Source organism: Mus caroli, chromosome 12 (assembly GCF_900094665.2).
Source record: "Mus caroli chromosome 12, CAROLI_EIJ_v1.1, whole genome shotgun sequence".
NCBI lineage: Eukaryota > Metazoa > Chordata > Mammalia > Rodentia > Muridae > Mus > Mus caroli.
Window position 1 is genome coordinate 87,272,460 of NC_034581.1, and position 9,290 is coordinate 87,281,749.

General features: G+C 38.4%; 1 pseudogene; it reads left to right on the top strand.

The window, feature by feature from the left end:
- The first annotated feature begins 6,145 nt into the window (after positions 1-6,145).
- LOC110307441 lies at positions 6,146-6,890 on the top strand (annotated as a pseudogene).
- Positions 6,891-9,290: the final 2,400 nt, after the last annotated feature.

A 9,290-nucleotide genomic window follows, 5' to 3' on the forward strand; every position in this document is an offset into this window, starting at 1 on the left:
CTGTTGTGTGGTAGGAGGTGGGACCATGTGTGTCTATGGCAAGCCAGTGCTGTGGGTGGGACAGCAGGTCTGTGGGTGTCTTCCCTTACACATACCACATGACATGGTGGAACACAGGTCTCTGTCTTTCTGTGCTGTGCTGCCTGGATTTGATTTGGTTTCTATGTGTTCTAGGCATAAAACAGCTTTGACCATCAAGTCAGGCAGCAAGCTAGGGATGACCAAGCACCCCCAGTGACTTATCTCTTTGTCCATTGCCAGAGGGTTCAATAAATATTTCAAAGAAATATTCCTTTTCAGGTAGTCAGAGAAGAGAGTTTTCAGAAAGTGCCCTGCATATCCACTTTGAATATTTTGGCAAAACATGAAATATTATCCTACTAGGTTATTTTCACTTAGAATTTCAGAAAAATAACTTGATATCTATGAAATTGGTTTGCATCTTCTCATTTGACATAGCTTCTTACCAGTGTGAAGATAAATTATTTGGAGAAATGAAATACAGTTTAGTATTAAACTAGTAGGGCTATGCATCAATTGCCCAATATGAAAAAAAAAATTATATCCCCTTGAGATTAGGTGATGAATAATGCTGCCCACACCAGATCAACAAAGCTTTATATTGAACATAAAGTAGTTTAAGGCCTCATGGGGGAATCTAGTTTACAATTAAAATGTTCTGGGCAGTGAATCTCTTATTGAAACACAAAGTAAAACTTAATTCACACCATTTAAATGTCTTTGTTCATTACTACATCATGTACCATCTGGGGTTGTTTCGTGTTTCTCAGTTTCTTATTAGCAGGGGAGAGATAGGGATTGGCTTCTTCCAGAACTCACTATGTCTTACAAAATGCATATGCACACTGTCACCTTAATTACTAATGGGAGCCTCTGACCAAGTGTTAATGGTGGAACGTGTCCTTTATCAGGGCTTTAAAAATGACTGAAATCTCAAGTTCCTACTGAGATTCCTTTTTAATGGTGTTGCATTTTATGATTAGGACTTAAAAAATAAACACCCTTTCCCCAGCTGTTAAAAACACTGCCCCCAGTAGGAATTAGCTTTCATGTGCCACACCCTGTATTAACAAGACCTCTCTCATCTTCTCCACAGCCTTTTCAGATAGACACCTTCCTACCTTCTCCTATACATCCAGTTTCTCAGATTCTCCTTCTCCTTCTTTTTTCTTTAAATTGCTTCTTGCAGGTATTGTGCAGGTAGTTTTGTGTGGGAATGGTTGTTTGAATTGATGTTTCTATAGGAAGATCAGCTCTGCTTCTTGCTGATATCTCATCAGACATTCCCAAACAAATGAACAACTTATGAGAAATGCAATGAATATAAAAGTTTGAATAACGTGTGCATACATGTTGTGCATTAGTATGTGTCTGTGTTGTATGAGTGTGTGTGTGTGTGTGATGTACTTGCATAAAGAGACAGAGACTGACTTAAGTTATCTTCCTTGATCACTTTCTCTACTTCATTACTGTTTTGAGACAGGGTCTCTCACTAAACCTTGTTTTGGCTACTCAGTGGGAACGTGCTGGCTACTTAGTGAGTCCCTAGTATGCCCGCTCTACACTGTGATGCAGTTACAGGCATGCACCTCCTCCATGGTATGTGTTCTGGGGTGTGACTCAGGTCAAATCAACAATGCGTATTAAAGCCTTTTAGAGTATTCAGTTAAAGTCTCCACCTACAGTGAGTGTCTGTATCTTCAGCTTTTTAAAGTTATAAGAGTTTGGAAGCTGAATAACTAAACTCTTAATGGTGAAGCTTTCAGTAAAGCCAAGCCATTCTTTGTAGCTCTGGGGATCAAACCTAGGGCAGTGTACATGTTATACAAGTGGTGAGCAAGCACTGTACCACTAAGGTATAGCACCCCCCAAAAAAAAAATCCCTCAAGCCATATTACTTTCTGCCTCTTGTGGCTTCTCTGCCAGCTCAGTGACAAGTTATTATTTTATGTTCCTCATTATTTTTCATATTATTAATTATAAGTAGCATTATGATTGTGTCAACTTCATTAACCTACCTTTTAATTAATCGGCAATGACTATGATTTCCTGGCTAATCTTCCACCTTTATATTAACTGTGGAAAGGATAAGTTGACAAAGACAAAAAGAAAGTAGATGAGGTCCCCATTTATACTACAGCCAGAGTAGAACTGGGATATCGGTATAAACAAACAAAAATATTTATAATGCCTTAAAAAAAGAAGCCAGACCCCAACATGTGGTAGAAGGAACCAGATAAGGTATATTTTTGATCTATGATTGTCACGTAAGACTGGCACCCATGTTGCAGTAGCATTCAAAGGTATGTAAAGCTGTGGTGGAGGTGAGGTGCTCTGGAAGGGGCTTCTGTGAATGCCTAGAGCTATTCAGCGGTAGCAACTCCCCTCTAGCCATATACACTTCCTCCTGAGTTCAAAACTCCTCCAGCTTGGAAGTGGCAGCCAGAAGTGAAAATCAAGAAGGGAAACAGACCATAGAGAGCACAGGAGAGGGATGCTATAGGATGAGTCAGTTCAACATGATTTAAACAAACGAACAAACAAACAAACAAACAAACAAACAAACTGGAAAAAAAAGTAATTCTTTGCTGTAGAGTTAAGATTCTCTTAATTGATATGCTTACTTAAGTACAGAAGATCTAAATGATCTAAATGCCTGTTTGGTGTCAATGAATGATATTTTGTATAAGTCTAAAGAGCAATACCACAAAAGTCCTTAGCTCAGTGCATTTTTTACTATATTGCTCTATATGACTCAAGAGCTGGATGGACGAAGGGCTCCCCTTCAGGCTGTACTCAGCTGCTCCAGACTCTGCACTTTATGCAGGAAATCTCCTTCCCCTGGATCAAACTTTTCCTTCCTACTTATTCCCAAACTCATAAGGCAGATATAGAAAGGTTAAAAAAAAAAGAACCTTTAATTAAAGACATATGAAGAAAATAATTCTACTTCTTGCCTTTGACTTCCCTTTCCCCTCTATTTTAAAGAACATCAGAAGTAAGACCAGGATAGCTCATATTCCAGAAACTAGGCAAGGTAATCTCTTGGCTTTACCAGGCCTCCATCCCTATTTCAGTAATCCTCTAATAATGTCTGGCCATCAGAAGAGCATCAAGAGAATGAAGGTGGTTCTTGATTGACAGCCTGGGTTCTGATTTCATCTCTGTGCTGCTCAGGTGTGAATCATGGGAAAGAGAACACTGTTTTGAATGTCTATTTGCTCATTAGTGATACAAGGGTCCTGATGGTATATATCTGGTTGAGTTATAAAGGTTGATTAAATAAGAACACACAGCAAAATATCAGGCACACAGCAGACTAACAACCATTGTTATAAGTGTCACTGACAATTCACCTTCCTAGGACCAATGACATAAGTGCAGAGATAACTTTAGGAATTAATGCATAGGCAGTCTTTTCCATTGCTGATCTTTTATTGGGAACCAGAAGAGAGTTTCAGCTGGGTGTGGAGCTATACCTGAATTCTCAGGTCTCAGCAGGGAGGAGCAGGAGTTCACTTGGCTATGAGGTTAGCCTGAGCTATCTGGGACCCTGCATGAAACAACCACTACCACCGTCACCATCATCACCATCTCCATCATCATCGCCATCACCACCACTACCACAACGACAAAGAAATCAGTTTGTGGCTTATTAAAATTTCTTTGAGACAGCAGTAAATGGCAGGCCTGCATTTCTACTGGTTATGAGGAGGATTATTTTGTCAAAGTCACATAGCAATTGTGAAGAAAGTACCTGCTTTGTGCTATGTTAGGCAAAGAGAAACTAGTAGTGAATAAACGTTTTAATGGCCCCTGCATTTAGAATGCTTTCCTTATTTCCTAATTACCCAATGCTTTTTCTTATACTATTCTAGTTGAATCCATTTCACTGATTATAGCCTTTTTGATATTTCAGTGCCTGTTGTAAGGAAACTTTTATTAGGCAACTTTAAATCTAGCTTGTTCAACACTTACTAGTTATTGAGTCAGAAACCAGCAGACAGTAGAGCTTTAGGCTTTAAAGCAAGATTAAACAATTTTGTCTTGTTGCCTTGTTAAGAACAGTAGTTCTGTCTCGCCATTATAGAATGAGTATCTCTAATCTTATCTTCAGAGAGGTCATCTAAATTTGTGATTTAATTTGATTTGCTAGACATTGCTAACTGCCTTGTTTTTTTCTGTCACTGTTGTTCAATTGTATTTTCTTTTAAATTTTGAGATTAAAATGTAGTTATGCCATTTCCCCTTCCCTTTTCTCCCTCCAAACCGTTCAATATATCTTACCTCGTTCTTTCAAACTCATGATCTCATTTTTCATTAATTATTCTCTTTAAATGTCTCTCTGTGTGTTCCTGTGTGCGCACACATTTGTGATGGTGTCCATGCACACGTATGTATGCATTTGTGAAGGTCAGAAATTGATGTCAGGTGTCTTTCCCAGTTGCTCTCCAACTTGGTTTTTGAGACAGAATCTCTCAGTGAAGCCGACTTTTACCAATTTGGCTGCACTGGTGAATCAGCAAGCCTAACGGATCAACCTCCTCAGATTAACAGTACTGACTTTTGCTGGGGGTCAGACTCAGGTCCTCCTGCTTGCATGGTGGTTACCATTTTACCTACTGAGCTATATCCCTAGCCCCAAATTCATTCTTTTGATTCTTCTCATTTGTGCTTATGAACTAAAATAAGTATCACAACATTATCCACCCACTAGAGTGCAGAGGCACAGGCTTTTCTTCTAGAATCCCCATTTATTACTTACAAAGAGCATTTCTTTGCTTTTTCCTTTTCCTTTATTTTTTTAACATAAAATATATTAACCTGAAATGCTAACACCAGTTGGTTTTTATTTCAACTTCCTTTGCAAGTATATGTTTTATTTTCCTAATGATTTTAGGTCATTGATGCCACAAATACTGGCATGGCCTTTAAGTCCCATACAAAATTAATATGATATAAATATATTTGGTAATATGCTATATTATTTAGGATAGGAATGAATGTAGATATGATAAATTAATTTTAAAAAATTCAGCTACTTCATCCACTGATATATATTGGGCATTTTTTTCTATCTTGGAGAAGAAGAGGAGATTTTTAGCTGAAGGCAAGTCTAGGAAGATAGGTTATACAAAGTGTGAAAGAAAAATGGCTCACTTTGAACCTTGACTAATTCCTCACTTCTGTGGAGAGAAAGGTAGGAAGTCAGTCTTTAGGAGTAAAGAGAATTATGTCTCAGCCCAAATGCTAAGGAAAGCAGAGTCGGGAAGAAAGCTATTCCTTTCACCTTCATAAAAATCATGCTAATGTCCAGAAACCCTAATGACTAAGATTTTCATAATATCATTTTTATAAGGTTATGTCCAGTGGCAGAGTTTAGTCTTTTCATGACAGTTTGAGGAGCATTGAAAATCTTGTGAATTAGCTTCTAGGGGCAATGTAGAGAAAAATGTATCTTTGAGGGCCAGTATTATTAGGGCACCTGCCTCTTACAGACTTGTTTGAGGCTATAACAATTTATCTTCTGAGGTTCTAAACTGTTCTATGATAAAGGATAATTTTTAGTACTTAAAAATTGGAGGAATATTCTTTCAAAAAAGGAAGTCACAAAACAATCATGAAGCAACTTTTGCTCAAGGAGCAATAGATAAGCCTTTTCTTTTTTCCCACATTTCCAATAAATGCTTATTAAAACTTTAGAATGAACGTCTGATAATTTTTAAATGTAGGAGGAAGACCAGAGAATTGATTAGTCAAGGATTGTATGAGTATGTTTTATTTGTTTTTCTATTTTTTTTTTTTATTTTACTGGACTTAGAACTAAAGGAGCCAGCAACTCAGAAATGCCAATATGTGCAAAACAAAATGACAGAAATATTCCTTCTGCACAGGCAGTATTAGCAAAGGGAAGCATAGGAAGGCATAAAATGTGTTCATGTCCCCCTAGCTATGAATGCCAAGAGATTAGTGAGTAGAACGATGCTACAAAGCTAAGTAAAAGTAAGACATATGCTTTCCCATTCCGGACTGAACGAGGCAGGCTTGTGGGCCAGTGACACCCAGAAATTAAGAGTTTTTTGAGACCTGGGAGGTTGAATACTGCTGCTCCGTGGCTGTCATCATGCCACAAAATGAATATATTGAATTGCACCATAAACGATATAGATATCGTTTGGACCACCATGAGAAAAAGAGAAAGAAAGCAAGTCCGGAGACCCATGAACATTCAAAGAAGGAAAAAAAAATTGCCCTGAAGGCTAAGCTCTACCATAAACAGCACCATGCTGAGAAAATTCAGATGAAAAAGACTTTTAAGATGCATGAAAAGAGAAACACCAAGCAGAAGGATGATGAGAAGACTCCACAGGGAGTGTCCCTGCCTATCTGCTGGACAGAGAGGGGCAGGCGAAAGCAAAAGTACTTTCCAACATGATTAAGCAGAAACGGAAAGAAAAGGCGGGAAAATGGGAGGTCCCTCTAACCAAAGTTCATGCCCAAGGAGAAATAGAAGTATTGAAAGAAAAAAGAAGGCATGGAAGAGAATGGTTACTAAAGTCTGCTCTGTTGGTGATGGCTTTACAAGAAAACCACTCATTAGGCCAATGGGTCTATGTTTCAAAAAAGCCCATGTCACACACCCTGAGCTGAAAGCTACCTTTTGCCTGCCTATTCTCAGTGTGAAAAAGAATCAATCATTTCCATTATATACAACCCTGGGTGGGATCACCAAATGTACAGTTACTGAAGTGAATGTGAGCAAGTAGGGCCTTGTGACACAAGAAGGCATGGTGATTTGGGGAAAGTCTGCCCAAGTTACCAACAATCCTGAGAATGATAAGTGCATAAATGCAGTCTTGCTGGTTTGACAGTGACGTCATTCATACAAGTCACTCCACTCAATACAATACCGAAGACTACACCCTGTCAGGAAAACTCCATCATTGGGATCATTCTCAACTACCGATCAGCCATACCTCATGTGCAGTCATCGAGAAGCATTTATTAAGTTGTAAAGGAAAATAAAACTGCCCAGTTTGACAGTTAAAAGAAAAGTAAAACATATATCAGAATCTCAAAACAACCAGGACCGTCTTCCTTAGCCTAGGGTCAGTGAATCCCAGTAAGCATCAGTAATGAGATTCTTTTCATCAGCAAACAGAATAGCAGTGGAGAAGGACTGGGAGTCAGAGTTTCTCATTTCATCAAGAAGAATGATGCCAGTGGAAGGCAGGTCGAAAGAAGAGTTAAATAAAGAAGCAAAGTATCATAGTTCCTCAGATGTCTCAAAAAGTCACCCACTTTCCATACCAAGGTACGGGAAATGGAAAACTGATGAAAAGCCCATCTATGAAGTCTATAATTAAAATGATAAGGATGTCAGAGGTATCTGACCCAGCCTTTGAAGATATCATAAAGATGCTTCAGCAATTATAAGGTTGCTGAAATAGATGATAAAATAGTCTCAACAAAGAAAGAAAAGATATAAAGAAAAGGCAAGAGGAAGAAGCACAACCACGAGAATAAGTTCAATGGATGGGCTCAACTCTCAGAAGACTCAGAAAATAATAATCAGGAAGATGAAAGAATAACAATGTTTCCCAACCTGCAGAACAAAGTAGTCAAACACACACACACACGAACACACTGATACACACACATGGACACACAGACACAGGCACTCAAACACACACACATAGACACAGACACCCACACAGACATACATAGACACACAGATACACAGAAACACACACATAAAGTAAGTTAAACAGAACCTTAGAAACTTATTGCTATTATAGAAGTTTTAATTTTCATATTATCAGAGTCCGTGAATTAGAGAAGAAAGAGATAAGGAGTGAAAAAATCCTGAAGAAATAATTGTTGAATACTTCCTAACTTTGAAAAGCTACATGAAACTAGGGTCAGGAAGCTGAGTGAACCTGACAACCTGAGTTTGTTCTCTGGAATGTGCATGGCAAAAGGAGAGATACAATTTCTCCAAGTTGCCTTCTAACCTTCACATTCTCTCTCTCTCTCTCTCTCTCTCTCTCTCTCTCTCTCTCTCTCTCTCTCACACACACACACACACACACACACATATATATATATATATACACACACACACATATATATACACATATATATATGTGTATGTAAATATATTATAAGTATAAACATATATAAAACTGAAAAATTATGTACTGATAGACTGAAAAATTGCTATTCATCACTTGTATAATTCTCTTTTAAGATGTTCAAGAAGCTCACAGTAGTCAGAAAAAAGACGAAAAGACCATCGACAGATTGGAAAACGATCTTTACCTATCCTAAATCAGATAGGGGACTAATATCCAATATATATAAAGAACTCAAGAAGGTGGACTCCAGAAAATCAAATAACCCCATTAAAAAATGGGGCTCAGAACTGAACAAAGAATTCTCACCTGAGGAATACCGAATGGCAGCAAAGCACCTGAAAAAATGTTCAACATCCTTAATCATCAGGGAAATGCAAATCAAAACAACCCTGAGATTCCACCTCACACCAGTCAGAATGGCTAAGATCAAAAATTCAGGTGACAGCAGATGCTGGCGAGGATGTGGAGAAAGAGGAACACTCCTCCATTGTTGGTGAGATTGCAAGCTTGTATAACCACTCTGGAAATCAGTCTGGCGGTTCCTCAGAAAATTGGACATAGTACTACCGGAGGATCCCGCAATACCTCTCCTGGGCATATAACCAGAAGATGTCCCAACCAGTAAGAAGGACACATGCTCCACTATGTTCATAGCAGCCTTATTTATAATAGCCAGAAGCTGGAAAGAACTCAGATGCCCCCCAACAGAGGAATGGATACAGAAAATGTGGTACATTTACACAATGGAGTACTACTCAGCTATTAAAAAGAATGAATTTATGAAATTCCTAGGCAAATGGATGGACCTGGAGGGCATCATCCTGAGTGAGGTAACTCAATCACAAAGGAACTCACACAATATGTACTCACTGATAAGTTGATATTATCCCAGAAACTTAGGATACCCAAGATATAAGATACAATTTGCTAAACACATGAAACTCAAGAAGAACGAAGACCAAAGTGTGGACACTGCGCCCCTTCTTAGAATTGGGAACAAAACACCCATGGAAGGAGTTACAGAGACAAAGTTTGGAGTTGTTACAAAAGGATGGACCATCTAGAGACTGCCATATCCAGAGATCCATCTCAAAATCTGCTTCCAAAAGCTGACACCATTACATACACTAG